Source organism: Lactuca virosa, chromosome 4, assembly GCF_052849685.1.
Source record: "Lactuca virosa cultivar CGN04683 chromosome 4, Lactuca_virosa_CGN04683_v6, whole genome shotgun sequence".
In the NCBI taxonomy this organism is placed as follows: Eukaryota; Viridiplantae; Streptophyta; class Magnoliopsida; order Asterales; family Asteraceae; genus Lactuca; species Lactuca virosa.
In genome coordinates, this window is record NC_136429.1 from 84093562 (window position 1) to 84103685 (window position 10124).

The following is a 10124-nucleotide window of genomic DNA, read 5'->3' on the forward strand; positions in this document are numbered from 1 at the left end:
ATAGATTGTATTATTTGTATTTAAGAGGTTGTCAAGTGTAAATATGGTAACCTATTTATATAATAATACAATATATATTATATAATCGGCTAGTCTAATAGTTATGATTTAATCCTTTCACCTAGGAAACCTTCAAGAACGTTACTAACTTACAGAACCATGAACTTGTTTCTTACCTTTGTTGTTGTCACCAAATGTGACAGAGTGACCATCTTGTTTGCCATAATCATCTAGTAAGGAGAACTTGCCATATGTCTTGAATAACAACTTTCAATATACCAAATATGTTGATGTCCATGTTGTCACAATCAAGAAAGAGATTAGTTTCCATTTTTAATGAAGCTTTTAAGGACAGAAAGATATTGTAACATTCCAATAGAAGACAATTTAATGAGTTTTCCTTTTTTATCCATTTTTTACATATCAACTTTATGTTATCATCCCTCTTTAATCCTTTCTCATAAGGATATTTTGAGGATATATGACATGTCTCCACAGTTATATCATTTCCTTTTTCCAAGTTTTGCTTGTTTTTTTTATCTTTTTGATAAAGATTTTTTAATGTACATATTTTTATTCTACATAGTTTTTTGAATTTGGTAAAACTAATTTGTTTTGAACCTTTTAAACATCTAAATTTCTTTGATTGTGGAAACATGTGCTAGCATGGGATGACGTTGAAATGTGAGCGTGAGAATGTGTTGATACTTCAACATGAGCTAATGTTGATGTCTTATCATACACTATCTTTGATGACTTAGGATGATCACCACAAGTGTTAGATACAGTCATATCATGATGATTAGTGATGATATCCAAGACACAATGTTTTTCTCCATTTAAGATTGGAAACTTAACAAATTTTATAACATCCATTTTGATGTTATCTTAAAAGGGACTTTTAACAGATGGATCGGTAAAGAATATATGTCCTTTTAAGTTTATTAAGTTTATTTACAACAATCACATTTTTCACTGTACTTATCGACAATGTCATGATCTCTTGTTTCATGATATTTGACAAACTTATTTTTAAAATTTTGAAAAAGTTCTTGAGAATCAGGAAAAGATGGCTCTTATGTAATTTGTTCATATATGCCAACAATTTCTTGATGACCATCACCAATAATTTTGACAACTTGAAAAAAAAATTATTATTATTTATCTTTGTAACTCCGGTGTGAAGTAGTCCAACTTTTTATGTTTTTCTTGATGTTTTCTGAATCAGTGACAACCATATTTCTTTCTTTAACATGATTCCAATTCACTAATCTTTGATGTTCTAAATCATTTTTTATTTTAGAAAGTTCAAGAACTTCAGACATAAGATCATAACACATATTGTCATGTTTTAATTTAATTTAAACCTTTTATTGGTGAGATTTTTAAAGAACGAAACCTAAATAATTAAACATTAGAGTTTTCTCATAATCAAAATAATTCAAAAAATTTAAAACCTGATAAACGAAGGATGGATTTCAATCAAGAGTGGAGTTATTCTTTGTAGTAGCTATTATGTTTTGAGATCTACCAATCTAACATATCACTATATCATAACAACATCCTACATATAAGGATACATCCTACAGTATAAAATATAATGAGAAAACTCACATCACATATGAGCAAACAAAACCAAGGCTCATGCAGAAGTACAGATTAGTACTATGAACCACCTATATATTAATTAGAGTTGAATCCTCAAATCTTTTTTTTTTTGAACCGGCAAATATAATATATAATCTACTCCTAAACTAGCACCTAAATCCACTTATGTTGGCCAAAGGTCTACCTGGACAAAAAGTCAACAATCAACGGTCAAAATCAACCTTAGTTGATCGCCATGTCGTGGCAGCTTCACGACAAAACAGTTACGAGAAATCCCTCCACCGCTTTGTGGTGGGCATATCACCATGTCTCGGACTCTGCTCTAGGCAACTTAATGAATTAATCCCTTAATCCATCAAGTTATTCACTCATACTTTCAAGAAGGCTTTCTTACACTCATAAGCATCATAAAAATCCTTGCTTTACGAACATGCATGTCATACACTTTAGTTAGGTCAAAGTGAGAAGAATGGGATCAAAATCCCATGCATGAACCCAAAACTCCATATGACATCAGATCTGGAATATATTACCACTATAAGGCCACAAGGATCCATAAAGTTGCCAACTTTATGGAATCAATCCACTCAAACAATCAAACACATGAGAAATAAGCTTCTAAACCTAGATGTAGAAGGATTACACACAAAATTATGAAGTTGTTGACTTACAAAGATTCAATTTATGCACAAGAAGGTGCTGGAGAGATTTACTTGTTAGATCCTTGCACTAAAAGTACCTTTCTTCCTTCTTCAAAACATAAAACACCCTAAATGAGCTTCAAAATGAACATAATGAGGCTAGGTTTTGTCTAAGGGCTTAAGGGAGTGATGGAGGATGAGGGTGAGCAAGCCCTAGCCATCAAACCATTAAATAGGGCTCTAGGAACGAAAATTAAGGTTTTGCACTCCAGCGCTTACCACGTCATGGCCATGCCTTTGCTACATCGTGGTACATTAAAGATGTGCGTTTTCTCATCACATGTGACCACATCGTGGTGCTCCTCCCTACCACGTCGTGGTCTCAAAAAATCCCATATTTTAAATGTCTAAAATGATCAAGTCTCAAAAGAAGTATTCTTGGAATGGTTGTTACACATGTACACAGCTCTATAATTTATTTTCAAAAAAAACATACAGTTTACTCAGGTCCCACACAAACATATTCTGGAACAATTATTGTCAAAAAAACATATGCACATGAACAAGGAAAAAGAAAAGGATAAACCACAATGTTTTGATTTATTAATAACAAACAGAAAGTTAATTAAAGAAGTAGAAGAATGAAAAGGCTACATTGGTGTTGAAATAAGAATAAAGAAGAAATAGGATATGGTTCTAGAATTCTATCAAGAATTTTGTCCACATCATCAAGTTTTCTCACATTTTAACAACATATCATTATCTTTTATTTCTCTTTCATATCATCATTTATTTTCTCCAAATATCAACATTACATTCAAAGCTCCAATTCTCTAGTATACATCAAGATACATGTATATTGGCTTTAAGCCAGTCAACTGAATCAATAGGCTCAAAAGTCAACAAAACTATGTTAAAAAAAAGATGTAGGTACAACCATGTTGGAAGCCATATCACTACGGACCAAGGTTCGCCTCCTATAATGAAACTTGTCAATTTATTTTATAAAAAAGATATCTCTTCTAGATTTTCAATTAAAATAACACAATAAGAAATTTGAGGAAACTGTTAAAGAATTTGATTAGTGTACTTACTTCGATTATGTGCAGTTTTAAAGAAAATTGGTAGCTCTAATTTAAAAGAATAAACTCGTCCAAACCCTACACCATCTAAGCTTGGCTCAAGACCTTATTTTCACTAGCTTCTATCTGCAACTGTGGTAAAAAAAAGTGCAACAACCTTAAAACATTGATAATGAAATTTAAATTGAGAAAAACAATTAAAAACATACCTTGTAAGTTGTAACTACTGATTCTTAATCGAGAGAGAGAGAGAGAGAGAGATAGGGAGAGAGAGAGAGAGAGAGAGAGACCTTAACGGTGCTAAAGATGACATTTTAGGTTTTAACATAGAAATTAGACTTTGGCGGTGTTGTGGTGCGTCCGATGAGGTTGGGTTCAAGCTATCTGCCCTATGTAACATCCCCCTCTGGCACGTATCACAATATTTGTCCGATTTAGGCTCCCGACACAAAACTTCCCAGGGGGTCACCCATCCGTAAATTGCTCTCACTCGGGTACTATTAGCTATAGAGTTATTATGGGATCTACTAACCTCATGAATTTAAAACATGTTCTGATAGCTAATGTATCCACACCCCTTATAAGGAATGCTTAGTTTTCATTCCCAACCGATGTGGGATCTGATAGGTTTTATAGGTTATAATTCAAAGCATGAGGCGAAATAACTTAACCCTTAAGTTCACATGCAACCTATTTGGATCTAAGTTTTAGCTATTGATAGCAACAATCTATGAACATCAAGAACCCTAAGTAAGCCCTATAATAATTGAAAATTAAAAGGGATTAGGGTTTACATACCTTCTGATTATTATAGAAAATAATCAAGTCAATTCCTTTCTTCAAATGTCTTGGAAAACAAGCACCCAAAATCCAATGCCTCTAATATGACATCCCCAAATTTACGGTCATTTTAAAATGTTTATTTATGCTTATTTTAAAATAGAATATTTTTATGTTGCAGAATTGGTCCCAAAAATATTATTTCAATGTGAGATAATTTTAACATTTAACATTTCCAAAGAAACATTCGATATTGATATTCTTTCAAAACTTGGGTTGTCATACCTGATACAAAACATAAGCATAAACAAACCTTACATTAATTTACACTAATGATCTACATCTCCTTTAATCTCTCAGTGTAATGTATCTTCGCATCGATACCTGTGATACAAATTAACTGAGTGGGTCAGTTTGGGAAACCTGGTGAGAAACATAGGATTTTCAACCCACAATATTATAATATTTAATTATATATTCTTCGGCATTCAAATAACCCCATTACCTCATTCCTGTTATCCTCACTTTCTAATCCTAGTATGGTGATCTCGAGAGATCTTTCCTAAAGGATCTTCGTCGGCAGTATGATAACATTTTGGGTAAGCAGAGCAGTAAAAAAGTACTTATATAGGCACGACAATATATGTAATGCCTTGTCCCAAATCGTTACCCATTTGGGTGTGGGTGATGTAATGTAGATGATTCGGGCGTTCGGATTTGGTTTTGGAACCAAGGGGTATTTTGGTAAAATGGCAGCGGGCTTTTATGGAAATTGGGTTTTGTTCGGGAAATTTTATGGAAAGTATGATTTGATAAAAGTGTAGAGCTTCTCGTTACCTTTTCATGGATATGAGGATCGTCGAAATCGGATTTATAACGAAGAAGTTATGGCCTTCAGAGTATTTTTAGGGTTTTAGAGGAAACCCTAGTACGCGGGGCGTATATAGGGTGTACGCAGGGCATACTAGCGAAAAGGGCATTACGTTGGGCGTACATTGGTGTACGCTTAGCGTACCCAGAAGGAATGATCTCGAACCTCGGCCTCGTACGTTGGGCGTACAAGGAGTACGTTGGGCATACGAGGGGTGCTAAAACCCTAATCTTTTAGTAAGTGTACCCTATTTAAGCATCTTAAGTCTTTAGGGTTGGCCTCTTTACCAGCCCCCAAATCTCCTAAAACCCTAAATCGACACCATAGCCTCTTGGTGGTGTTCTTGAGCTATTAAGAAGACTTTGGTGCCCATTTTTGCTTTTGTGAAGGAAGTAGAGAAGTTTGAAGTTGCATTGCATGGTGAAAAGGTTTTGGAACCAGAGTTATCATCTTGTGGGAAAGCTTTCTGAGGTATCAAGTTTTCATCTTGGCTTGTATATTTTTAGATCTCTTCATAATTAGTTTGTTATGCTTTTGGTCCCTTTTTGGGTTAATGGAAGAGTTAAGTCGTTTAAGGGCTTGTTCTTTTATATCTAATTTTGTTTTGGTCTCCTTGAGCATAAAGGTGCAATATTTATGAGATTTTGGTGTCATGCATGCATTAAGTCACTCATTAAGTCCCTTTTAAGCTTAAGAGCTTCATTTAGTCGTGCATGAACGTAAAGTTAGCAACTTTACGTGATAATCCAGCTCAAGGAAGCCAGATCTTTGTTTTGGAGCTCTATCTTAAGGGATTAAGTGTTGAATCAAGTTTTGGGCTGAAGGGGGTGAGTACGTTGGGCGTACAAGCAGGTACACTTAGTGTACAAGCCTCCAATCGATTACGCTGCACGTACGTGCTGAGTACGCCCCGCGTACTCGGTCTGTTGGGCCTCACATGTTTGGGCTATCTTTTGGACTTGGTTGCTTGGGGCATTGTTAGGCCATCTGCGAACAAGTGTTTTTTATTAGGGAAAAGTTAATGGGCTTTAGGGTAAGGCCCATGTAAGGGTTTAGGCCCAATTTGGAAAACTAAAACATAAGTGGGCTTTGGATGATTATTTGGTTTGTGGGCCTTTTTGATTGTGAGTTTGGGCCTTGGACTTGGACCAAACTAGGTGAGGGGTAAAATGGTCTTTTTACCCCATATATGGATTGTTGGTTTTGGATTGGAACCCAAATGTTAATTGGGTGTTATTTGATAGTGATAGCTCAAGGAATTGTCGGACCAGCAGCCAGGGATTATCAATGTGATTTAGAGTGCGAGGTGAGTCTCCTCACTATACTATGGGTCAAAGGCACTAATGTCGGCCCTTTTAGTTTATGTATTTTAGGAAGACCAGTGGTTGGCCCTTGGCATTTGTATGAAAGACCAGGAGATGGCTCTTGGCAGATCTGTATGCAAGACCAGAGTTTAGACTTTGGCAGTTAAGTAGATAAGTAGTTGTAGATTATATGATAGTTGTCTTTGTGATGCTTGCATGGAAGACCAGGAGGTGGCTCCTGGCACTTGTCTGTAAGACCCAGGGTTTTGTTCCCCGGCTTGGCAAGGAAAGACCATGATACGACTCGTGGCATAATGGCAAGACTATGGTTGGCACATAGCACCTCCTATTGCATGTTTGGTATGTATGACTCGTATGTTATGTATGGTATGTGTTATTCAGGGAACTCACTAAGATTTGTGCTTACAGTTTTTGTTTATGGTTTCAGGTACTTTCGGTTCGAAAGGGAAGGGCATCGTAGTGCATACACCTATATTTTCCGCAACTTTGAGATTTTGGGATTGTACTCTGATAATTTTTTTTATTATAAAATATCTTTAAGGATTTGTTTAAATGATAAATGGGTGTTTTGATTGTTTTAAAAATGAAATTTTTACCCTCGTGTTTTGGGATGTTACTGTATAATAGTACTTGGATAAGCACGACAGTACAAAAATACTTGGATAGGCATGACAGTACAGTAGTACTTGGATAGGCACGACAGTACAATAGTACTTGGCTATGCACAACAGTACAATAGTACTTGGCTAGACGCGACAATATGATAATACTTTGGATAGGCAGGACATGTCACAGCGTACTAATTTTCACAACTCTCACTTAAACCTATCACAACCACTAACTTACACGGCCCTAGCACAACCTCTCATTTATTATTACGCACAACCCTTTACTACCCAATTATATTATTAAGTATATGATTAGATCAAGTAGAAATCATATCATGTTGTACAAATACATTAAACACAACAAAAAATAGCGCACATAACGTTTAAACAATTAGAATACTTGTATCTATGAGTAAGTTTGAAAGTAACTATACACTCACTTGATAAAAGTGGATGTCTCAGAATTTGGGCAGAACATCGTCTTAGTACTTTCAATGACCTAAATGTATAAAACTAAGATTTAGTCTTGTTTCATAATCCCAAGGAATATAATAGTTATGGTCTAGATTACTCACTAATCCTAATGTCTACATCAAGATATATCAAGTAAGGATCAGCCAGGCAGGACAGTTAGGAGGCAGGACCATTTCGGCATAATAGCTTTTCTGAAATATAACAACCAAGCCAACGTGACCATTCTAGACACCTCTCCCATAAGTAGATTGATCAGTATAATGACATGGAGTTACTGATAAATCCTACTTATAGGTTCATAATAACGACTTATGACTATAAATATAAGTTACACTGAAAAGACTAGAGTGTAGCTTAACTTAAAGAGGTTCTTGATGACAAAAGTTAGGAAATTGCACTAATAGAGCTTCTACTTGCTAGCTACTACTACTTCAGGGGTCGCAGGGCTTTGCCGAAGACTAAAACTAAGGGAAAACTGAAACATCCTAAAATTCATGACCAAAAATTTTGTTTTTAACATAACTAAAACACATTTGTAACTTTGTTCACACATTGAAAAGCATTTAAAATAAAACATTTATCAGAGTTCATTCCCATAAATCACATATTGCGGAAACATAGGTGTATGCGTTGCGATCGTCCCGAGCTCCTTTATTTGAAAACTGGAGGTACCTGAAACCAAAACTGAAAACCGTAAGCATGAAGCTTAGTGAGTTCCCCAAATACCACATACCATACAATAACATACTGCCTAGCATATTTGGGTGTTGGCCTACCCCTTCGGTCTCTTTCAGCCGGAGACTACCATACATAACCATGAGTCATAGATATCATACATATATCATAATAATAAAGACGTTATGTGCCGATATATAGTCTTGCCATTATGCCACGGGCCACCACGTGGTCTTTCTTGCCAAGCCGGGGGCCACCCCCTGGGTCTTACAGACAAGTGTCAAGAGCCACCTCCTGGTCTTCCATGCAAGCATCACAAAAACAACTAGCATACATACTACTTTACTTAGCTAACTAGCATACAGTGTGCCAGGATCCACCTCCTGGTCTTTCGTACATAATGCCTAGGGCTAACCCCCGGGTCTTCCTACATTACATAATAGCATACAGTGTGCCAGGAGCCGCCTCTTGGTCTTTCATACATAATGCCTAGGGCTAACCCCCGAGTCTTCCTACAATACATAAACGAAATGGGTCGGAATTGGTGCCTTCGACCCATACAAACAATGAGGAGACTCACCTCGATTGCAGAAGCTTCCTGGAAGAATCCCTAGCTTCTCCCCCGCCGACTTCCCGAGCTATCAATACCAGAACCAGATAAAATCTTAGTTAATAGGCCAAAACCCTCAAGTTTGGCCCAAATTCAAACTTGGTAAAAAGTCAACGGTCAACCAAAGTCAAAGTCAACAAGCCAAACTTCAGGTTGAGTACGCCAAGTGTACTCAGCTCGTACGCATGGCGTACTTACCAACCAGAATCGGGACCCCATACGAGTACACGCAACGTACTCAAAGGTACGCCCGGCGTACCCGGCCAAATGGCACTTTTCGATTAAGTACTTAATCTCTTAAGTCCTTTCATCCAACACTCAGATCTAGTCCCACAACACCATTCTAAGTCATAAAGTTTCCACCTTTATGACTTTCCATGTCTATAAAGGGTCCAAAAGCTAAAACCTTAACTTATCAATCCATTAAGACATCATGGCACTCTCGTGGAAGGTATAGAAGGATCAAGATTACATTTTTATGGATCCTAAAAGCTCCATAATGGATAAAGTTTCCAACTTTATCCATTAGAATGGTCCAAACCACCAAGATCTAGTCTTTAAGCATCAAATGGGACCAAAAGTGCATCTTTTTCAACTTAATCCATTAAGTCCAAGTCTCTAACCTTAAGATCTGAATCACAATTATGTTTAGATGGATAAAGTTTCCAACTTTATCCATAACAAAGTCACAAACTTTCAAGATCTAAACTTTATGCACTAAAATGACCAAAAGCTCATAACATCCAAAACTAGCTAGATCTAACAAATGCATCACCAAGATTCAAACTTTATACCTCCAGAAGATAGATCAAGGTGAACAAAGTCCATATCTACAAGCTCCAATGCAACCAACACTTCTACAAGAAGTTCCTTCTTCTCCAAGGTGCACCATGCATACTCCAAAGCACTCAAAATCACCTTCTTTTAGCTCAAAAAGGCTCATCTAAAGTTAGGGTTTCATGAAAGGGGTGTTGGAGGGGTGGAGGTTGAGAATGGAGTGGGTTTGGGGGAGTTAAGGAGCTTAAATAGGGCTTAAACCACAAAAATAGGTTTTGGGCACTGATTGTGTACGCCCAACATACTCCTGGTACGCCCAGCGTACTCAGGATTCCATTAGTACGCCCAACGTACTCAGCTTGGCCCAAAACTACCCAAACTTCAAACGGTCATAATTTCTTCGTTCTAACTTCGTTTTCGGCGTTCTTTATATCCACAGAAATGTGACGAGAAGCTCTACGCTTCTAACAACTCTTCATTACCTAAAAAGTTTCCGAACAAGAACCCAAAATCCCTAGAAGACCGAGATATCAAATTACGATTATACCCTTGGCCTCCGAAGACACAATCAAACACTTGGATCACGTATACCCTAACACCCACATCCGAAATAGGCCAAATCCTTCATTTCCCAAGGCCCTAACCCTTATGACAACTGATGATTGGGCCGCAG